Genomic DNA, 24,376 nt, shown 5'->3' on the forward strand with positions numbered 1-24,376 from the left:
TTCGGTGGCGTTTAGGCTCACTACCAGCCTTACTAGAAGCAGAACGCTTGGGAGGCATTGTAACAGAAAGTTCAACAAAAAGTTCAACTTAAAACAGTCGCACACAGCACAGATTAAACTTCACAAACTTAAGAACGTCTACTCAGCAATACGCGGAAAGAGAAAGTGAACGATCCAGCCCCGCGAGAACTTCGATGCTGCGGGTAGAAGATGCGGGCAAAACACCAATCACAGGCTAGATAACAAAACTTGAGTTTTGATTCGTCATCTATCAGCGCTTGAACCAATCACAACCCGTCTTACAGTACTATGGTGCGTTGGTTACTCATAGAAGATGCCCCGCGCATACTGAACGTACGTAGATTAAGTACAATACCGTAATAATAATAAATAATGATAATAATACTGTACAGTAATAATAATAATAATAATGATTAATAATAATAACAATAATAATTTTATTAACAACAACAACAATAATAATAATAATAACAATAATAATAAAAATTTACGTACGCTATTTTACGCCTCTCTCTCTCTCTCTCTCTCTCTCTCTCTCTCTCTCTCTCTCTCTCTCTCTCTCGTACGCTTACAGTATTCGAAATGTGATTTTTGCAACAAAGAATATTATTGGATGCAGTACTGTACTACGTACGTATACATACAAAAGATTCATGGAAAAGAAGCACATCCATTACAGTACACACCATTCTAATATGGTATGACTGCATCTGATTTGCGTTTCATGTTCGATTTAATTTTACTACGTACTGAATTATCGTATGATCACATTCTCTTTTCGTGTTTTATTTCTTTCTGTGCTGAATTATATATCATATGTAATGCAATGAACAATCAGTAAGAGCAGATATTACTAATTACAGTATTAATGGAATTACAGGTAACAAAATATCGTATTTGGTTGTCTTCAGATTTCGCGGTATTTTCGAATTTTCCGGAAAATCCGCGATATGTATATATATATGGGTTATGGGAAAACCCCGCGAAGTGGTGAATCCGCGATTGTCGAACCGCGAAGTAGCGAGGGTTCACTGTAGTGAGCTGTGAAGGTCATCCGACGCTTCTAGACTCCAGTTTGTAGCACCTGCGTCACAGAGTAGTCTTCTTAGAGATGTTGCGATGCCTCTGACATCGTGAGCTCTAAGGCTACATGACGGAGGAGGGTCTGGATTCAGGGCGAGATGGATGGTCCTAGAATCCAAGCTGCAAAGGTATTCCTGGCGACCCTCCTCTTCGTCCTTCCTGTGCTCCCAAACAGGGCTGCACGTGAGGACGAACTGCAGCTGTTCTTTAAGATAACCCCTCCGACTCCTTGCTGGGCATAGTAGGAGAAGGCCTGGGTCATTTGTTACAGAACGGAGACTTGAAATCCTGAAGGAGTCGAACCGAAGGTTTGGGATTCCAAGATCTTGAGTCTAGAAACCGACTCAGAGACGAACAAGAACGTTACCTCTCCCTATCCTCTTGAATGGGCGAAGTCGTACGAGAGACCATGAAGTACGCTGATACGCTTGGCTGAAGCCAGAACGAGCCGGAGCACCGTCTTCTAAGTCAGGTGCCTGTCAGATGACTAGCGTACTGGTTCACAGGGAGAAGCCTTAAGATCCCTAAGAACCCGAGCCATGTACCATAGAGGAGGTCTCACTTCCGACTGGGTGCAGGTAAGTTCGTAGCTTCGTATGAGTGAAGAAAGATCTAGCGAGAAGGAATTGTCTAACCTTAGAGCCTGAAGGCCAGGCTTGAGGCGGAGCGATAGGCTTTACCGCCGAGAGCAAAAGGGGCAATTCCTCCCGCAGATGGACAATAACTCTGCTAACGCTGGAATAGTGGCATCGAGGGGAGAGATACCTCTCCCACGACACCAACCACAGAAGACTCTACACTTCGCCCAGTGGACCCCTGCGGATGACTTCCCAAGTGTCAAGACATCCGCTCCGCAACCTGTCGCGGAACGCCTCTCTCAGTGAGGAGATGCTGGATGGACTCCAGGCATGGAGCCGAAGCGGAGCTACGGCTTGTGGTAGATGTAGTGGTGTGGTTGCTATAGCTCTTGTCGTGGGGAAAACTCTCTCGGGAGTTCCATCAAGGGATGCAGAAGGTTCGAAAACCACTCTGCCTGATGCCGTAGCGGAGCTATTTGAGTCACCGACAGGTTGACCGAAAGTCTGGTCTTTTTGAGCCCCCTTTCCCCACAGACCCAACGGTGGCAAGGCGTAGACGTTGATGTTGTCCCACCGATGCGGGAAGACATCTCGGCAGGGTGCCTTGTGGTCCGGGGCTGGGGAGAAGTACAGCGACAGCTTGAAATTCAAGGTCGTCGCGAACAGGCCCACAAGGTCCGGGCTTGCTGGCTACTGGTGGTTCTAAAGACCACTCGGTACTCTCTACCTGCGATGCCCTGTTCCAACTGTCGGAGAGCACATTCCTTGTCCGGAATGAAGCGAGCCGATAGAGGTATTGAGCGGACTTCGGCTCATCTCAGTATCTCTACTGTAGGATGGGAGACTGTTATGAAAAAGTACCTCCCCGCTTGATGAAAAGTAACTACCGTGGTGTTGTCGCTCACGGAGTGACTTGCCGGGGCCTGTTGGGACTGTTGACGGGCAGAATATGGCCTTCATCCCTAGCCAATTGATGTGGAGGTACCTTTCTATCTCTGGCCATAGGCTTGAGATCCTTTGGTTCAGAACGTGCCCCCCCCTTTTTGACGCGTCCGAGGACAGCATCAAATGCGGAGGAGGGACGAGAAGATCCACTCTCTAGCAAAAGCTTCGTAGGTCAACCACCACTGCAGGATCCCTCGTCGGCAGGTCCCATAGGACCAGAATGTCTGGGGAATCGTGGTCTTGATTCCACCGGGACTTGAGTCGCCAAAGCAGGAGACTCATTCCAGGCGAGTGTTAGGGACTAGAGGGGTCAAGGAGGAAGGTGACCTAGGAGGCGTAACCAGAAAAGGGCTGGAGACACTCCTCGCCTGAGGAAAGGTTCTCCTACTCTCCTCCGCCTTACTATCCTGTCATCTGAAGGGAAGGCTTAACGGAGATTGGAGACTAAAATTAAGCTTAGATATATCAGTTGTTGCGATGGAAACAGAGAAAACTTCTCGAGATTTACCATGATCCTTAGATCTTGGCTAAGTCCCAGAGGCTTGTCTCGGCGTCGAAGAAGGGTCGATACCGAAACCGCCCGGGTAACCAGTCATCCAGAAAGCGAAGGAGGCGGATGCCTCTCCTGTGTGGACATGAGGGTTCGGGATGAACTTCCTGGTGAATGCCTGCAGAGCTGAGGAAAGATCGAAGCACCTCACCTTGAACTGGTATATCTGTTGCCTAGGCTGAATTCCAAGTACTTCCTGTAAAGATGGATGGACTGGGATCTGGAAGTGCCTGTCTCTCGGATCCAGTATGCACGTGAAGTCTTGTGGTTTCCCTACAAGTCTGATCGAAACTGTTGTATCATACTGACCGAAATTTGTACGACAAACTTGTTCAGGGCTAAGAGGACGATGCCGGGGCCGCCAGCCTTCAGGCGCTTCTTACAAGAAAGAGTCGTTTGAAGAACCTTGGGGGGAGCCGCCGACAACCTTGGAGAGCATCCTTCTGGAGCATGGTCTCGCCCTCTGCCCGAGGGGCTAGCCCCTTTACCGATCCCATGGCATAGGGGCTCAGCGACACCGGATTCGCTGACAGGGGAGGAAGAGATGCTACGAAACGGGACACGAAACCCCTGGCTGATCATGGAGATTGTTCAGGAATCGGCCCCGAGTTGCTGCAACTTGAAGGCGCAAATCCAGGCATCCCCCCCACTGGGGGATGCAGGTAGGGGTTGCCAATCGTAGCGTTTGTGGCCTAGGCCGGGGCGGCCTAGGCTACAAACGATTATTGCCCTCCCAGGAGGGCTCCTCGCCCTTCGTCCCCGACAGGAGGGGGGAGGCTGCATAGACACCTTGTCTAGCTGCCCGTGCCAGTTCTGATGTCCTAGGCTGAACGAGGCTGTAGAAGTCGAGGCGCTGGAGACTTGTAGGGACTGGAAATAAGCGCCTTGGAGGAGCGAATCGTGATACGATTCTCCCCACCTCTCAGTTGCTCGTTCCTTGTCCTTGGGCTGAAACAAGCCCCTTCCAAGGATGGAAGAGAGAGTCTGGGTTGCCGAAATCCACGGTAGGGACCAACGAGAGAAAGCCTCTCGGTCACTGCATCTCAGTGCTTCAACATCGAGTTTGTCCCCAAGTTCGACACTTGGTGTCGGGAAACGAAAGGTACATGTGTCCGAGAGGAGGAAAGTTCCATAGCCTTCCCAGAGCTACCTTGTATAAAACCTCGGGTTGCGACCGGATGCCCAGAGACTCAAGCTCGACGATCAGACACGAGGTGGCCTGCCTGGCACCCTTCGCGGCTTCCTCCTGGTTCAAGATTCCCGAAGATGAAAAAGTCACCTGCCCGGCGGAGAGTTTCTCGAGGGAAAAACCCCGGAAGGTCCGTTGCACGGAATGGTGGAGAGGAAGAGCTAAATCAGGCTACCCCATGATCTCGAAGTATTCTCGCTGTTGACGACTGACAGAAGCAGTGTCAGCAGCCACCGTTGGAGGGAAGGGAATCGGGCGATCCTGAGGAGAAGGATGATGGGGCCTGCCTGAAGAGGGAGAAGAATGTTACCCAGACTCTTCTGAAGATTCTTCATGGTTTATACATGTCATGCTCTGCGCTTACGAGATGAAGATCGTGACTATGATGATTTGAAAGTACTCGCTCCAGAAACACTCGCCAGGTGCCCGTGTTGCGAAAACCCGACGGGAATCGCGGTCGAAATCGCCCTTGGCGCTTGCACGATGGTATAATCGTTGGTTCGCGTGCGGGCGAACATGTGTGCGCATGCGCGTGAGGACGCGTGGGCGCGGTCGGAAGACCGAAAAACGCGTAAGTGAGCGATGGCGCGATTGGTGAGCGATGGCGCGATTGGCGAGCGATGGTTCATTACGGGAGATGGCGCGTCGGCGAGCGATGGCGCGCTGGCGAGCGATGGCGCGTTGGCGAGCGATGGTGCGTAGCTACCAATCGCGAACAGGAGTGCCAACGCGTGGCCGCGTACGGCGATCTGAACCGTGGGCGCGTTGAAAACGCTACCGGGCAGGCGAAGAATCCCGCGCGATCGCTAGGAGATCGATGTAGCGCGGTTGCGCGGCCGGAAGATATCAGCGAGGGGCAAATCCAGATGGTGAGGTTGCGCTAAAATAGCGAACGCTCATGGGCGAGTACAGAAGACTTCTCGTGGGCGCGCGGGCGCTCAGAGACTCGGTCAAATCTAGAGCACAGAAGATCGTCGGCGAGGAGGTGAAGGAATTAAGACTTTCGCCTCCACCCACATCTGTAAGCTCGTGGAGAATGCTGGTGCGCCATGCGCACATCAGGAAAAGGGCAAGCAGATGTGCGCTGGCGAGAAGGGGAACGAGGGTGTAAAAAGAAGGAACAATCTCCTTGCCTGTGCCTAGATCCAAAGATCGTGGGCGCGAGGGCGAACGTTGGCGCGCATTGCGCTCATAGAAAAGGGAGCGCAGATGTGTGCTGGCACGCAGGTGATCGTGGGCGTACAGGAGACCGTTGGCGCCCAAGGCGCGTAGCAGGAAAGGGCGTCCAGAAGTGTGCTGGCGAGCTGAAGAGAGCTGGCGCACAGAAGGACTCCGAGGCGCAGGTGAGCGCCGGCGCACAGGTGAGCGCTGGCGATCAGGAGATCTACGGTGAGACTCAGCTACAGGAGATTGCAGGAGAGAAGTCTGGAACAGCGCAAGAGCACTACTGCGCGCGAGCGCGCAGGAAAACGTTGGCGCGCAGGTAAAACCGGGCACTTCAGGGACTTACCTACAATGTGGAGTAAGCCCTTAGCCCCGAAGGGACCGGTGCTCGTAGGAAACGAGGTACGTTGGCGCCCACAGTGCATCTGCGTCCAGGAGAAGGTCTGGCAGGAGGATCCTCTGCGGGGAGGGTGAAGATGAAGACGACCACAGGCAGGAGCACCATCATCAGACCTCCGAAGAGGAGTCTCTGTAGTGAACTCCCCCAAGGGGGAGAAGCACTCGCAGGAGAGACCGTGGCATCAGCTGCCCCCAAATGGGACTGAGCCCTCAGCAACAACAGCAACAACAGCAGAAGGAGACCTCCGAAAAGGAGTCTCTGTGGTAAAGAAACACTCACAGGAGAGACCGTAGGGCTCAGGTGTCCCCCGAAGGGGACTGAGCCTTCAGCAACAACAGCAGAAGGAGTCCTCCGAAGAGGAGTCTCTATGAGTGTCCTCTCCCGCGAACGAGAGAGGAAAACTTCGTAGAAGAGACTGAAGATGGGGCCCAAGGGCCGAAGGGCCAGCCAGTGACCTAGGAGCCAACCTCCGAAGAGGCGCTCCTGCAGCTGCTCAGCCCCTTGAGCGTAGCTGCAAGTGAGACTGCTCAGCACCAAGAGCATAGTCGCACAAAAATTATGGTCCGAGAAGTAACCGCTCAGCCTCTTGAGCAAGGTTACAAAAGCGGTCGCTCAGCACCAAGAGTAAAACCGCCGGAGGACCAGGAACATATTATAATTATTAAAGGTAAGAGAAGTTTCCCCCGAAAGAGGAAGCAACTCAAACCTGGGCAGGTAACCTCCCTCGGAAGGGAAGGTACCCACCCAAGGAGGCGAACCTCCTGAGAGTTCTAACATGAACTGAAGAGCTGTCGGGTGCCTCGGGAGAACTACCAGGAGAAGGAGACACGCCCCTGACGAAGTCCTATAGAGGAGGCCGCAACAGCCGACTCCCCGAGTCCCAACAAGACAGCTCTGCATCGTTGTCACATTAGGCAAACGGAAAACAGATCGTTAACTGTGAAATTAAAAAGTAATTAGTTAACATTCATTCCCCCGGGAAGACTCCGAAGAGGAAACCCGAGGGAAAAGAACACAAGAATTACATAACAGGCAGGAGCCCCAACCCCATCTACACTCACGGGAAGGGGGAAGGGCGAGAACTGTAACCAAAACTGAATTATAACAGTTATAAAAATGCAATTCATAAAGGAATGTTCACTGAAAGTAAGAACGAAAAACCCCGAAGGGAAACGTTCTAAAAAGCTGAAAAGTTAACAAATACAATTAGCTTTAATAATAAAAAAAAATAAAAAGTACTGCGTAGCAACTCCACCCGAAAGGAGGAGCTATCGTAGAAACGTAGTAAAATGTGAACGACCTCCAGAGAGAGAGAGAGAGAGAGAGAGAGAGAGAGAGACCGTAGTCAAACTACACTCTCGCGATCCTACGCTGAACCCCACCTTCCCCGTAGGAAAAGATGAGTAGCGGAGAACAGAATAATAAGTCCAGCGATGACGACTCCCCACGGCGCCCGTGGAAGGAGGAGACCGAAGGACCAAGGAAGAGATCGCGGCCCATAGAAATACATCGTAGTGGCCTGACTGCCGGCGACCACACGGTGATATCGTACACACACACACACACGCAGCACGAACACTGAAAAGGAAACTTACTGATTTTTATACTCAAATATATACATAAACATAAAAATATGTTTACATATATACATGAGTAAAGAAAGTAAGTAATTAAGTAAAGACAAAACAATAAATGGCTGCCATGCGAGGACAGGAACAGAGACATCCGTTCATCGTCCGAGCCATAAGCGAAGTGAATCAGTTCACCAGAGTGTGAGGGGGGAGGGGTAGCTAGCTACCCCTCCCCTACCCCTGCTAACTAGCGCAGGGGTAGTTAACCCTCGTTTAAAATCTAATGGCTCGTCATTTCAGCTACGCCGAAAGCAATACCCTATGTAAATAGCGTGGTTTGTATTTCGGTTACGGAACAAACAATTTTTCTGCTTACTATGATCCTTATGCTTATTTGTTGGTTATCCTATCAATAAACTAGTTCTTGTGAACCTTGCGTCTCATTCGCCCGTGTCATTTTACTAGAAAATGGTTTAGCATTACTTAAACTATGTACAACTTTAACATGAATAATCCTAATAGATTGTTCCTTTCTGCAAGCAAACTTTCATTGGTTTATGCTTTCCCCTAGTGGGGAGGACTTCACGCCCTATAGGGACAGTGGCGGATGTACAAATTTCTTCCTACCCGGATATAAACCTTTGTCCAATCCAGTAAAAGAACGGGGAGCTTGTCGGTATCTCATATCGACACAGCGGTTCTTTTACAAACTTTGCTTTACATAATATAGAGTGAGACCACTATATTGGCTTGTCTGTTATTCATACATAGGTATATGTACTCTTCGAGACTTTTCCAGAGTCTAGTATGACTCTTCCCTGTAGGGCAGGGGTGGCCAACCTATGGCGCATGCGCCAACAGTGGCGCATTGCACGATTACAAGTGGCGCACTATACCCCAGAGATAATTAAAAACCAAGCCCGCTCATAAAAAAATAATACCAAAAATAATACTGATTATTAGAAAAAAATACAAAAATAATTTAAGGGGACCTTCAGCTATGTCCTGCATTTTTTTCTTTTAATTATTCAAAATACACCATTTCTATATGTGTTAGATTTTAGACATATATAATACCTTAATCATATACCAACGTCACAGAATACATTGAAAAAATCATATTACTACGAGAGGCCTTTGATAGTCGTTTTAGTGATTTTGCTGAAGAAGATTGCATGGTTGCATTTATAATTCCATTTTCACTTACTGAACATAACATTCTGAAGATGCCTAGTAATATACAGATGGTCTAAAGGCAAATTCAGTGCTGAAGAGTAAATTTAATGAATTTCCCTCACTCCCAAGTGCATCTGAAATGCTTATTTTTGGCGATTATAAACAAGTGAACATTTTCCAGAATTTAGAAAATTTACCCAAAGTTATGCCTGTAGCTTTGTAACACCACAGATGCGAGCAAATATTTTCATCTATGAAAATGTTCAAGAAGTGAAGTCGCGACTATCCGATTAAAATCTGAACTGTCTGTTGCTCTCAGTTACTAATTTACCTGCTAGTATTAAAGATTTAGTGAAAGCAAGGTAAAGTCAAAAGTCTCATTAAACATAGTTATGTTTATTTTTCCTGCATGTGAAATTACTTTTCTTTAAAACTGCTAATTATGTTCATATATTTTTTTTTAGTACTTTCAGGAATAACTAATGAATATTATCAATGCAAATTCAGTGTCAATAAAGTAGGTACACTTTACTTTGTATCCATGTTAAATCATTTCCTTTACAGCTGCTACATCTGTCCGTGCACACACACACACATTTATACATATATATATATATATATATATATATATATATATATATATATATATATATATATATATATATATATATATATATATATATATATATATATATATATATATATATATATATATATATATATATATATATATATATATATATATATATATATATATATATATATATATATATATATATATATATATATATATATATATATATATATATATATATATATATACATATACATATACATATACATATACATATACATATACATATACATATACATATACATATACATATACATATACATATATATATATATATATATATATATATATATATATATATATATATATATATATATATATATATATATATATATATATATATATAGATATCATATTATTATATGTATTAAAGCCAAATATGTCCAAATCACCATAGTTGAGGGATTGAAAGGGGGTTAAAGTTTGGGTGGCGCATCTGAATTAGAAGTGAAAAAAATATGTGCATGGTAAACAAAAGCTTGGCCACCCCTGCTGTAGGGGGTAGGAAGCACTAACATAGTCTATGTTTAGATGAAAAGATGTATGACGGTAACATCTTAGGTCTCTAGGTCTAGGCTGACCGGGAAATACCTTCTTGAGAGTACGGCACGTTTTGAGAATCCACAGATACAGTAATGCTCTAGTATACTTCCATCAGGATGACATGGCCTGAGCTCAAAAAACGGATTTTGAGCAAAGCGAAAAATCTATTTTTGGGTGAGATAGCCATGTCGTCCTGATGGGCCCGCCCTTCCTTTTCTTTAAAAAGGGCTATAGGACCCCTCCCTATATACAGTATCTGTAGCACCTCGTGTATCGCTACAAGGAATACAGATGGCACCGTCGGCGGCGCTATGTACGCACTCGAAGCGAGATAGGAGAGGTGCCTTGCTAGCGGCTCTCCTTTCATTCTCGTTTTTCGTTTTCTTGCCACTTGACCCCTTCGAAGTGTTAATTCTGTTCGGGGTGCAGATTGCTATGTGGCGTGTCAAGAATACATCCTCTGATATTACACGATATCCCTGGTTCATTTAATGAGGGATATTTGCTCCAGGAGTTAGAATTCTGGGTACCTTAAGGTAAATTCTCTGGGAATATCACCGTAGTCAATTATACCCAAGGAAGCTACCCTATAGGAACTTCCATCAGGACGACATGGCTATCTCACCCAAAAATAGATTTTGAGCGAATGAAAATATCATATTTGGAAATAACTTGTATTTTTTCAAATTAGAGAAACCTGGAGTTCTTTAGACATACTGGTTCTGCCATCATCTTTCCCAAAGAAGTCTTGCCACAATTGTAAAGTGACGTACTGTTACTAGTGCAGGTGTTAGCCCGGTGGTCGGTCTATCCCCTTGCTCCCCCCAGCTAGCGGTGGGTAGTTACACTTCACTTAAAAGTCTTATGGTTAGTTTAAGCTGTTGCTGAAGTATAACACCATTGTAAAGAGCTGAAGGTTTGTATGTTGCACTGGTAGAAATACAAATTATATCTGTAAGTTGCAAGATCTAGGTCAAGGTCAAGGTGAGGATTACTCTGCCTGGCAAGTGGGCGGAGACTACCAGTAACTATAACAACCCTGTTAAAAGTTTAACAGTTGTTCAAGGTATGCTAGAATCATGCTCCTATTAAAGGACTCTTATTTTGTATAATTAGAGAAAATACAAATTACGGTACCTTTAAAATGTGCGATATTTTTTCTGTAAGAGATAACCCATAAAACTTGAATTGATCATTGCAAGATATTATTTAGCAGTAAGTCATTTCTATTGAGGGACCAATCAGTCATCATTGTAGTTGAAGGTTTTAGTTTCAAATCCAATTGAACAAGTCTTCAACATCAATGTAATGTTTATGATTCAATGTATACACTCCTATTATTTGTTTCTCTTCTAGGTAATGAATGGAACCTGTCATTATGGAAGTGATGTAATTTCTTTATACTAAGAAGATACCCAAAAGGAACAGTACATATCCAAATATATCCCTGAGACTTGCTTAGAAATCCCACTGAGCAAATAACGTGAGTAGCATTGTAAGTGTGTATAGATGACTGATAGATTAATGATTAGCTTATGTTTCTGGAAATTTCAGATCAATACTGCATTCATACAATGGAAAAACCAAACCCTTACATAACATTGTACTTTTGATTTCAATTTGGCAATTTGATACGTACCAGGGGAAGAGAATAGGTCTTTGTTCCATAGCTGTAATATAAACATATGCTATTTATTAGAGGTATTACTTTCGGCGAAGCTGAAAGGACGAGCCATTAAAATTTAGCGAGGGTTAACTACTCATCCCGCTAGTTAGCGAGGGTTAACTACCCCTCCCGGTAGTTAGCGCGGGGTAAGGGGAATTAGCTAGCTACCCCTCCCGCTTGCGCATCTGTGACTGAGCTCAGTTTGATTTTGGCTCGGATGGTGAACGGTCGTTGCCGCTCTTCATCCTCGCAATCTTTGGCCTGACATTTACTTTACTTACTTTTCTTTGATGGCTGCTTTTCCAGCCCCATACAGCAGGGGAACCCCACTCTCTACAGGACCTCCACTGTCGATTTACCTTGTTCGGTCAGAGTATTTAACATTTCATATCATATATTGTTCATTTACTGTTAAATCATCACTGTCCATCATGAAATAAGAAAGTCTTCTGTTTCCTCTTGAAAGCCTTAAAATCTTCAATCATTCGAATGTTTCGTGGGAGTTTATTATATAGTCTCGGGGCCGCATATTTAAAGGCTCTGGAGTATAAAGTAGACATGTTTCTAGGTTCCAACAGTTTGAAGCCATTTGTAACTATGCTTTTTGCTTTTTCTTTTTAGTGTTTGTGTGTGGGTTGACTTCTGCCGGCTATCATGGGTAAATACCCTGGTCTTGAGGGCCTCACCTGTGGTACTTTTATGTCCGCCGAGGATACGGATTCTCACAACCTTTGCCCTACCTGCAGAGGTCAACTGTGTGATGTGTCAAATAAGTGTATTAAGTGTCGGGAGTGGTCTGCCTCCCAGTAGGAAAGGTTTGGCCGACAGCGGAAGAAGTCTAAGCGGGACTCTTCTCCTTCGAAGGTTTCTTCGAAGCAGAAGAAACCCAAGACTCCTGGTTCTGCTTCCCGACCTTCCTCCGAAGCTCCTGCTCATTCGGCCTCCTCCGGGGGACTGTCGGGTAGTAGCACAGGCTGTTTAACTCCTGTACAACCTCGATCCTCGAGAGACGGTGTTGCTTCCCCTAGCTAAACAGCCCTGCCTCTCCCCCTTTTGGGGTTACTGGGTCCTCCCTCCAAGGAGCTACTTCGCCATGATGCTAGCGTGTAGCGTTTGTCGACTGAGCCCTTGTTGACGTCGGGGTATCGGAGGTGTCGTCTGCTGGCCTGCCTGCCGACGTTTCTGCCTCTTCTGCCATTGTCTAAGACTGCGCTTCCTCTCCTGCTGAACACGGTTTAAAGGGGGGGCAAAGCCCTAGCATGGGTGCAGCGAATGTTTCATCCTCCCAAGGTAGTTCACTTATAAAGACTTCTCTTCGGAGGACTGCTGCTCAAGGTCAGCTTGCTGATCCCCTGGCCCCTAGAGGGTATCACTATGTTCATCGTTCCCGACGTGGTCCGTTGCCCGGTTCCTTACCTATGTCTGCCTCAGGACATTCTCCTGACGACGCAGCTGCAAGTCCTCAAACCTCGGTTCAGGACTCTCTGCCTGAGGATCCCCCTCGGAGGATGTTCGTTCTTCTGAAGGACTCATCCTTCCTTCAGACCGTCATTTAGCTGCTCGCCAACCCTTGACTTGCCGACCTCCTGCATGTCCATCTCCTGCTCACTCTCCTGGTTCCCAACTTCTTACCGCTCGTCATTCACCGATTTGTCATCTTGATTGCGCACCAATTGCCTGAGTGTCAATCACCTGTGCGGGTTTCACCTGCTCGTCCCAATGATTCTGTTTGTCGTAGTTCTGCCGACTATCACCGACCAACGTGGCGCATGCCAACGCGTTGGGCTTCCATCTCTCACCGCTCACCTAAGCGACGCGTCGTTACGGAACATCGATTACCGGCTGCGTGACTGCTGTCCACCGCCCAACCTCTCGTAATTCGTCAAAGATTTACGCTGTAGGCGCTCGACATTAGTGATCGTCACGTCAGCAGTCACCTAAGCGTTAGCGTTTGCTGTGTCAACATTCGTCAACAGATCATTAGGCAATGCATCTTCATCGTCATCCTATGCGCCAAGCGCCTCCTACGCGTCAGCGTTCTCTGACACGTCAGCCTGCACCGACTCATCAACGCTCTCTCGTGAGGAACCAGTCCCAGTCTCCTCACAACCACCTTTTGAAGAAGACTTCCCTCGTGACGAGAGCACCACGCCTCCGAAGGCAACCAGGAAGGCCAGACCATACAGTCCTTCCATGCTAGAAGCTTATCTTCTTCAATGCAAGGAGTTGAAAGACCCCAAAACGTTGCTTAAATCCTCTTCGAGGACCTCCAGACCCTCAGGAACAGTGAGCCACCCTAGAGACGACTGCGACCCACCCAGAGACGAACTTTTGGTGGTGGATGAAGAAGACTTCACTGCCAGTCCCACTTCAGAGGGGGAACTGAAGGAGTCAGAACATGCCTTCTGGCTGGCACTGACTCTGATGAGGGTTCTCAATGGGTTTTCCAACATAGAAATACTCCCCGAGGAGGGCAAAGACACAGTCTTAGACCGTGTCTTCGGCACTAAAAACCCACAAAGTCCAGTGAAGCGTTGCCCTGGTCTCAGGGGCTTAAGAGTGCCTGGATTAAGATTGGCGCACAGCTCTCTCAGTTCTCCTCCTCCTTTGTTCGGGCTCCTCCGCCAAGCTCCTCCCACCTCTCGCTTTCAGTAAAGGAGGTATTACGAGGTCTTGGACGAGCTTTTACCACCTCTTCCACTCCACCATTCTCTGGAGGAGCTGACTAATGGGGTCTCCTTAGAGAGACTCCAGCCGTCAGGTCCCGTTCTCGGCGACAGGGATCCTCAATCAAGAGAATGTCGCGAAGTATGCCATACAGGCTACTTCATGGCTAGATCTATGGTTGGGGTCCTTGGGAATCCTAGTATGGACTGAGGATTTCTCCAAGGAAAGTACCAGGAAAATGATGGAAACCTTCCTCCTCTTGGGTACCCGTACTATCGAGTTCTTGGCCCAGCAAGTATCGAACTTGTGGGCCAACACCATCCTCAAGCGTAAGGACTCGGTATCCGAGTGATTCCATCAACGGGTCCCTAACGCTGAGATCATGAGGCTCATGAACTCCTCTCTTGAAGCTTCCTTGGGGTTCGAGCCTAGGGATATTGAGCAGGCAGCAGAGAGGTGGAGGAAGTCCCACCAAGACTCCCTCCTCCATAGGTCCCTGACATCCTGGCCCTACAGACCACTAGCTTCTCCGCAGCTTAGGCAGCTCAAAATCTTTACAAACAAGACAGCAGAGAAGAAAGTGGTGTCTCAAAAGCCCTTTCCTACCATAGACAAGAATGGCTCAAAGTCCTCTAGGGGAGGAAAATATCCTAGAGGGAGGGGCTGCAAATGCTAGGATAGGCACTCCCCCTGCTTATCCACCAGTAGGGGGATGCCTTCAAAGCTGCTGGAACAGGTGGAAGCAACTTGGGGCCGATCCTTGGACAATCTGTGTGATTTGTTCGGGGTATCTCGTGCCGTTCATGTCATCTCTTCCTCCCCTGATCAATGATCCAGTATTGATAGACTCCTTTGCGATGGGATCAGCAAAGGGGCTATCCCGTCAGGCAGAAGTCCAGACCATGTTGGAGAAGGGTGCTCTCCAAGAGGTCCTCAACGACTAACCAGAATTCTTCAGTTGACTCTTTCTTGTGAAAAAGGCGTCTGGAGAATGGAGACCAGTCATGGACCTCTCAGCTCTGAACAAGTTTGTCAAACAGACTTCGTTCAGCATGGAGATGGCAGACATGGTCAGATAAGCGGTAAGACCACAGGATTTCATGTGCACCCTGGACCTAAAGGATGTGTACTTCCAGAACCCAATCCATCCATCTTTAAGGAAGTACCTAAGATTCAGTCTAGACAGCAGGAAATACCAATTCAGAGTACTGTGCTTCGGTACCCCAAGTCTTCACCAGAGTGTTTGCCTTAGTATCCTCTTGGTCTCACAGGATCGGCATCCATCTCCTCCATTATCTGGACGACTCGCTGATCCTAGCAGATTCGGTGGCAACCCTTCTTCAGCACCTAGACAAACTTCTGAGGCTTTGCCAAGATCTGGGTATCATGGTAAACCTCAAGAAGTCCATCCTGCTTCCCACACAGAGACGTATACCTGGGAATGATTTTAGACACCAATTTCCAAAAAGCCTTTCCATCAGACAACAGGATAATAAGGCTGAGATAGGTCACAAGACCTTTTCTCAGACAAGAAGAACTCCCGCCCCAGAAGTGGCTATGTCTCCTCGGGCACCGATCATCCTTGGCCCGTCTAGTTCCCAACAGCCGCCTCAGGAGTTGATCCTTCTAGTGGCGACTAAAGTCCAGGTGGAATGAGGCTTTTGATTTCCCGTACATTCTGATCCCCATGGGACAAGAGTAACGGACAGACCTCGAGTGGTAGGTGGCAGACGAGGATCTGCGGAGGGGCGTAGATCTTGTCCTCCCCCCGGACTTGATGCTGTTTTCAGATGCATCAAAAGAAGGGGGGAGTGCCCATGTGCTGCACCACATGACCTCAGGCCTTTGGTCAGAGTCCAAAAGGCACCTCCACATAAATCTCTAACAGATGAAGGCCATCTTTCTGGCCCTTCAGCTGTTCCATCAGTTCCTGGCGGGCCACTCAGTGGTGGTGATTAACGACACCACCACAGTAGTGCCTCACATCAACAAACAAGGAAGTACTTTTTTGCAGGCCCCATACCATCTAGCAGTAGAGATACTGAGATGGGTCGAGATCCGCTTGATACCACTATCAGCCCGCATTCCAGGCAAAAGGAATGTGCTCGGCAACAATCTGAGCTGAGCATCTCAGATAGTTACTACTGTGTGGTCTTTGGATCATCTAGTAGCCAACAAAGTACTGACTTTGTGGGGTTTTCCGATGGTGGATCTCTTCGCAATGGCCCTGAACTTTGGACTCCCGTTGTATTGCTCTCCAGTCCCAGACCCCAAGGCTCTCTGGCAAGATGCATTCCAACAATGGTGGGACAACATCGACGTTTACGCCTTTCCTCCATTTTTTCTGATGAGAAGGGTACTCAACAAGACCAGAACATCGGTTAACTTCTCAATGGCCCTCATAGCTCCACCATGTCATCATGTGGAATGGTTCCCAGACCTTCTGCAGCTCCTGATGGAGCCCCCAGGAGAACTCCCGCCACGATACGATATACTCAGACAACCACACGTCAACATCTACCACAAAGCCGTAGCTTCGCTACGACTTCATGCCTGGAGACTATACAGCATCTTCTCACTCAGGCGATTTTTGCAACAAGTTGCGAACAGGATGTCTGGATACCTGCGGAAGTCATCAGCTGCGGTCTACCAGGCAAAGTGGAATATCTTCTGTGGATGATGTCGTGGAAGGGGTATCTCTCCACTCGATGCCACTATTCCAGCAATAGCGGAGTTCATGTATTTGCATGAAAAAATGCGTCTTTCTGTTTCGGCAGTAAAAGGCTATCACTTAGCCTAGAGCCTCGACTTCAAACTGAATGGAATGGCCATTTCCTCATCGCTAGAACTTTCCTTACTCATACCAAGTTACGAACTTACCTGTCCTCAGTCGGAAGTGAGACCTCTCCCATGGAATGTGGTTCAAGTTTTCCGGTCTCTAAAGAGACCTTCCTGCGAACCATTATGCCAGACAACAGATCACCACCTGACTTGGAAGACGGTCTTCCTGCATGCCTTGGCTACGGTCAAACGAGTCAGTGAACTGCATGGTCTCTCATACAACATTACCCATTCAAGATGGGGAGAGGTAACGTTCAACTTCGTCCCTGAGTTTGTTGTCAAGACTCAGAATACAGGGGTGTCGGATCATAGATTTGACTCCTTCCAAATAAGGAGTCTCCACTCTGTAACAGACGACCCAGACAATCCATTACTTTGCCCACTGAGGAGTTTGAGGCTCTACCTTAAAAGAACAGCAGCAGCCCGTCCACGAGTGCCCGCACTCTTCGTCAGCACCGGAAGGAAGAAAAGGAGGATCCCCAAAAGCACCATTTCTGCATGGATTCGCAGGGTTATATACCATGTGCTGAATCCAGATCCTCTTCCATCACATCGTCCCAGATCCCACGAAGTCAGGAGCGTAGCTATGTCCTAGGCCTTCAAGAGAAACTACTCTGTGATGTAGGTTCTACAGGCTAGGGTATGGAAATGCCAAACAACTTTCACAGCCTATTACCTGCAAGATGTGACTCACAGGAGGCTCAATATAATTTCTATCGGCCCTGTGGTAGCTTCACAACAGCTGGTGTGATACCTCAAGCTCCTTATTGGACAAATAGCAGAAGGTTGAAGGCACTGTTACCCAGTTTTAGTCTGCGTGAATGAAAAGGAATGACTGGCTCTTATTCTTTTCTTCATCTTCCCCTCTCTTGGGGAAAGCAGCAGCCTGGGTTCTCTGCACAACTGACCTCAACCACTGTAGGTAAATCATGCTCCCTTGTGTACCTAGCATTGTGTCAATACTGTAGCATCCATATACCCTGGCGAGGTGGTATTGGGAAAGTCTTGATTACAACACAACATTATTGTTATTTTTTAAATATAAAACTTACCCGCTGGTTATATAATGGCTAAAGTCTCTTGACGCCGGCAGAAAATTCAAAATCTCGCTGCTTATCGCAGATATGCCAGGTGTACACTACTGCCCTCGCTGTACAACAGGTAGAACTATACCCAACTTCTTCAGATTTTCTCCTGCTGCCATAGCTGGCTGTTCATTGGAAATTCTCTCTCGCTTTATTACTCTGTTTTGGACGTATTTGGTGATGTACTAACGTTTTTTGAGTTTGAGGTTTCGCTTTTTTGTTTTATTTGATCTGTGATCACGTATTTATAACTTAAAAGGTAGACTTAAAAGGTTTTTCAACCTATTTTAAACCTCACGAAAGCATTAGGGCGGGATGTAAACATCTCGTTCATTGATGACGTCACAGCCTCTTCCGTAGGCTAATAGTCTGTCTTGCTTTTTACAAAGAATGATAAGTGAATACTTTCTTTTTTGGGCTCAAGCCATGTCGTCCTGATGGAAGGTTCCTTCAGTAGCTTCCTAGGGTATATTTAACTACAGTGGATATTCCCAGAGAATTAAACTAAAGGTTATCACAGAATTCTAACTTCTGGTGCGAGTACCCTAAAGGTCTCCCTCTAGGATATCATATATCAGCAGGGAACGCATGTATTAACACGCCACATAGCTATCTGCACCCCATATAGAGTTAACGCTTCGATATGGGAAGGTGGCTGAGTAACTGAGGAGCCGTTCCAAAGTTACTCTCATTCGTGTCTACTTTTGGTACTCGAGACGTAAACAAACGGGCGCCATTGTTAAATGACGTCACGTCCGTCCTCATCCTTTCGTCTGTAGCTCCTACGCTTAGTCGGATTTTTCCCAAGTGCTTTCCTTATCTGCTTACATCGCCGTGATGTCTCAACCTTCAGCCTCGCCTTCTTCTGGAAAGTTGAGTACCAGATCCTAATATTGTTTAAATAAGCTCTGGCCGTAAAGTAACTTCTACTTTTCGTAATATATTGTGTTTTGTGGCGGAGCTGTGCCGAAACCGGACGCACCATTTTACGGCGCCGCTGTTCATGTTGCATGCTTTATTTAGTTAGCCAGAACAGCCTTCTCTGGTCCTTTAACTAATTAATATTATTAGTTATTTAGTCTTCATAGCTAGGAAGTAATTATATCGTGTGTTAGCGCTCGTTAGGCAACGGTCGTTGGACGACCCCATACTAGATCGCTAGCCTAGCCCCTAGGCTGGACAGCCTAGTGCTCATATTACTGCATGATATAATAAGTGTTCCTAAGTTAAGTTATGAAGATTTAGGCTTTTTTAAACATACTAGTTACTGTGATGTAAGTGTTTTCGCCTTCGGGGATCATACAAGGGACTGTGTTGGTTCGTGTACCACACTCCCCTAACCTAATGTAGGAACCCTTGTATGCTTCCTATTCCCCTTACCTACGGGTAATTCCCTCTGGGTAGCCTTGCTTCTCCCTTATTCTATATTGTGGAGGATCTTGACTTCACCCAGAGTATTTATCGCTTTTTCAGCCTACCCTAAGGGAATGAACCCCCCTTAGGGTCGTACTTGAGACCTTAGGAAGGGATCTGCCCTTCCCCAGTTTGCACTTGGTTGGGTTACTCCTTCCTCCCTGCAACTAGTGATGTGTCTATCCAGGCCTCCCTATTCTAGGAGACTGGTTCTCCTAATCTAGGTTAGGCTCTGGGGGGAGATTCTGCTTTATTATAGGACAGTACATCAGTGCTGTACCTGATCTGAGCTACCTATCCTATGTTAGGGAGTGTTCTCCCTTGCCTTGGTGGCCTCTCTCATACAGTCTCCCCACTTTAGAAAGACCCCTACTCCCCTCCCCACTCTATCCCTTTGGTGTAGGCCTTCCTACACACCTCTGTCCTCTGTCCTAAAACTCCTCTCTTGGGTGGAGTGGTAGGGCTAGCTTTGTTCTTCTGCTGAGCTGGCCACTCTGGTACACTTCCCCTTTATAGTGTTCTATAGGGGTGGTTGCCGGCGGAGGATTCCCCCTCTTTGAGTGCTCTCTATCCCTCCCTTGGGTTACCTCAGCCTCCCAGCCGTCTGCCGGCCCACTGCCGCCGGATGATAGGTGTACCTACTCCTATCATGAGTGCACTCCCTCCGGAGGGATTCCGGCGGGGTATAGGATATTACCCCGCCCCTCCCTCCTTACCTTTCTCTCTCTCTATTATGGTGCCGGTCCCTTGCCACCTCTACTGCCAGTGACAGCTGCCACTACCTCAGGTGACCTCTATTCATAAGATACCTCCCCTCTAAGACGTCAGCCTACCGCCTGCCGGAGACTGCCGCCTTCCGTCGGCATACCGCCGACGTCCCACCCCATATATTTCCGCAAGGATTACCTGGCGACAGCCGGCCGACCGCCGGAGGCTGCCGCCCCCTTACCTGCCGACATTGATTGCCGGCATTCTAGGTATCCGCCCTATATATATATATATATATATATATAAAAATATATATATCTTATGAGTTGAACTAAGGTTCACCATGCCGTCAGCCGCCGGCTGCCGGAGCCCGCCGCCCCTACCGGCGATCCGCCGCTGTGGTGTTATCCATCTCGGTTGCTCAGTGTGTCCTCCTTGATGTTTTCACCCTGCAGGACCGGTCTCCGGCGTTCCGTCAGTCTGCTGGCGCCCCCTAATGAGGCACTAAGGGACATGCACCCCTTCCTCGGCTGCCGGCACCGTGCCGGCAGTCAATCTGATGCAGCCAGATAGCCTGGCCACCTCCATATAGGTATCGTTATACCATCTGATATAATGGCTATGCTGTATGGTTGCACATTACAACATTTCCAGCATACTCTGTGCATCTCAGTGCAGTCTCTTGCCGGAACCTACATATTACTAAGGGGTTTATCCTATTTTCCCCTCTCCCTCACTAGGCTCTGAGCGGTCTCAGATCCTTTTACACTCTGCGGACAATTCCTCTAATAAGGAGGCCTAGCTTGGCTCATCCATACGGATTCTCCCTCCTTTGGAACCCTCGGGTCCTAAGGAATTGTCTACAGATAAGGTTACGGTAACGGGCTGGACGGAATTCACAAGTATGTGTCTACCTACTTCCCTTCCTGCTCATCCATCCTGAGCATATAATTAATATTCTTAAGTCTAGAGTAACGTAAGTCATTCTTATGCCTTCCTTGTACTCATGATCTCTTTCTTTTACAGGAGGAGTATATGAAGTGTGAGAGCAACTTCTGTGGAGTTAAACGCCTGGACTTCTACGGGCTTAAGGAGTGCCGGACCCACGCCCCCTGCGTCGCCAAGAGAGGTGTCCTTAAATACTGGGATCCGCAGAACTGTTCAGTCTGCAAGAGTCTCCTAGATGACGAGTTCAACAAACCTCCTACCACGGAGGTAAGGGAGACTGCTAGAGAGAAGCTTCGCAAATGGGTGCGAGGCTTCCAAAAGAACGCTTCTGGACCTTATCTTCCAAATGAAGATATGAGGGCCTTGCTTTTCCCGAAAACATCCAAGGACTCTGTGATCCCTCAAGACCAGATTCCCACCGTCCAACTGGTGGTCGAACCTGACATCCTCATGGCACAGTCAATGCATAAGTGCCACATCGATTCCGACGAGGTGGAACGTATGTCGGAGGTGTCAGAAGGTACGGAGAAGACCCTCATGGGCGAAGAGCTCGACTATGAGGAAGATCAGGTGGAATACCCTGATTCGGAGAACGAGGTCGCTCCAGCTCCCCCAGTAGCCCCAGTGGTATCCGAGGAACCTGTTCCTTCGACTTCCGCCACCCCGGATCCACTTCCATCGGCCACTCAAGAGGTCTTCAGGATGTTAGAAGCCCTCATGGACAAGCTGAGAGAGACTCAGGAGCAGTTCCGGACGACTCTCGTCGGCTTCAAACAACCGAAACGGATTTCGGTTAAGGACCTCCCCCGCTGCTCGGAAGCTAACCCTTGGAGATACGCCGAACACAATCCAATCACAACTGGCAAAATCTTCATCAGTGAAAGGGTCGGCTCTATTCTCCTGGAAGAAGTGGAGTTCTTCCCGAACTTCGAGGCTTATCCGGACTGTTACGTCTGACTCAGGTCCGAACCAGCCTCAAAAGAAGAGACCGAACCTAAGGAGGTGATAGTGTTCGATCTTGCAAAGGCCCAAGCTATGCTGGCTCACGCAGTGAAGAGTCGGGGTTTCACCAACTCCAAGATGCCAGCATTGAGCAAAAAACACCCAACCTTTGTTGCTCTAGCTACTGCGACCTTCCCCTTCGTTGAAAAGGCCTTCCAAGCGGTCATGAAGGCGGTGGAGGAAGGGAAACCTTGCCCTGCACTGGAGGAGTGCAGACCCTTCTACCTCACTCTTCCCCGATGACAGGTACTGGAAAGACATCCAGCTTACCTTTACGGTCGGGAAACTAGAACCTGATGTGGCCGGTCGTCAGTTCAACGAGGACCTCCCACGACTGAACGATCATCTCCTTCGTAGGGAACAGGATACCAAGGAGAGACTCGCTGCTTCGCTGTCACATCAGGTACAGCTAGAAGTCATGGCCAGGGACACCAGAGTCCCAGACTTTTACATGGTCCTTGCAAAGTCACACCTTGCGACTGTAACCAAGGATTTGTACAGCTTCGCTAGGGCTCGCAGAGCCTGTAGAGAATTCGTGTTTGCCAATGCAACGGGGAAACACGAACCCTGGAGACTGATTTCCTCCAACATCTGGGGCAAACATCTCTTCCCATGTCTCGGAAGAGGAAGTCCTCTCAGGACGAAGGCCCTCAGCCTAGGAGGAAATCCTCGAAGCTTAGGTCCCAGCATCGTCAACCAAGACGTCAGTTTCCGGCTCCCGCTAATCCCCAAGTGGCCGCACAGCTACAGCAGACCTTCCAACTGGTCCCCCAACCGGTGGTGTCGCAGTCACCAGTCTTCACCCCTGCCTATGAGCAGCGTTCCACTACCTTTCGTCCCAAGGGTAGAGGCTCAGGCAGAGGCTCCGGCAGAGGTTCTTCTTGCCGTCCCTCCAGAGGCAGAGGAGGAAGGGGAGCTAGCGGCCGAGGTGGCAAAGCCTCGGGACACCAGAAGCAATGAAGTGCTTCCGGTGGGAGGAAGACTCCGCCAATTCCAGGATCGTTGGACCTTCGATCCTTGGGCACACAGCATCGTCAAGAAAGGACTGGGCTGGAGCTGGACTCAACCACCCCCATCCTTCCACCAATTCTTCCAACAGTCAACCCCCCTCCTGGAAGAATATGTCCTGGAACTCTTGAACAAGAAGGTGATCAAGAGGGTAAAGTCAACCAGGTTCCAAGGGAGACTCTTTTGTGTTCCCAAGGAAGACTCAGACAAACTCAGAGTCATTCTAGACTTGTCCCCTCTCAACAAGTTCATTGCGAACAACAAAATCAAGATGCTGACTCTGCAACAAATAAGGGCCCTTCTGCCTCACAGGGCCTACACGGTCTCCATAGACCTGGCGGATGCCTACTGGCACATTCCAATGAATCACTACGCTTCCTCCTACCTAGGATTTCGACTCCAAAGGAAAAGTTACGCCTTTAGGGCCATGCCCTTCGGGCTCAACGTGGCTCCACGAATCTTCACCAAGCTGGCAGACGCAATCGTCCAACAGCTACGTCTTGAGGGCGTCCAAGTGATGGCCTACCTAGACGACTGGCTAGTCTGGTCGACATCGCCCGAAGATTGTCTGAGAGCTTGCAACAAAGTCACCCAGTTCCTAGAGCATCTGGGTTTCAAGATAAACGCCGAGAAATCTCGCCTTACTCCAGCTCAGAAGTTCCAATGGTTGGGAATCCATTGGGACCTTCAGTCACACCTCCTTTCCATTCCACCGAAGAAAAAGAAAGAAATAGCAGGGTCTGTCAGAAGGCTTCTAAAATCCAAACGGATCTCAAGACGCCAACAGGAACAAGTTCTCGGCTCTCTACAGTTCGCCTCAGTGACAAACCCAGTGCTTCGCGCACAGCTAAAGGATGCCGCGGGAGTCTGGAGACGATTCGCATCCATCGCTCGAAGAGACCTCAAGAGACGACTTCCAAACAGACTTCGCTCACTTCTAAAGTCGTGGTCGGAAGCAAAGGCCCTGAAAAGGTCCATCCCTCTTCAACAACCGCCTCCATCGATCAACATCCACACGGACGCTTCACTGGAGGGTTGGGGAGGTCACTCCCACCAACAGCAGGTTCAAGGAACATGGTCTCCCCTATTCAAGACGTTTCACATCAACATCTTGGAGGCCATGGGGGTTCTTCTCACCCTGAAGAAACTCTCCCCGCCTCCCTCGATCCACATCCGTCTGACTC

The 24,376-nt window shown here is 48.1% G+C and overlaps 1 long non-coding RNA gene across 1 annotated transcript in view; it reads left to right on the top strand.

Annotated features, from left to right (window-relative positions):
* Positions 1-24,376, top strand: part of LOC137622880 (uncharacterized) — a 307,972-nt gene that overhangs the window by 225,638 nt on the left and 57,958 nt on the right. Inside the window, exon 4 of the long non-coding RNA XR_011040512.1 lies at positions 11,211-11,337. This is a non-coding gene — a long non-coding RNA (uncharacterized lncRNA). The remainder of the gene's footprint in view (positions 1-11,210; positions 11,338-24,376) is intronic.

This window comes from Palaemon carinicauda, chromosome 29 (genome assembly GCF_036898095.1).
Source record: "Palaemon carinicauda isolate YSFRI2023 chromosome 29, ASM3689809v2, whole genome shotgun sequence".
Classification (NCBI taxonomy): Eukaryota; Metazoa; Arthropoda; class Malacostraca; order Decapoda; family Palaemonidae; genus Palaemon; species Palaemon carinicauda.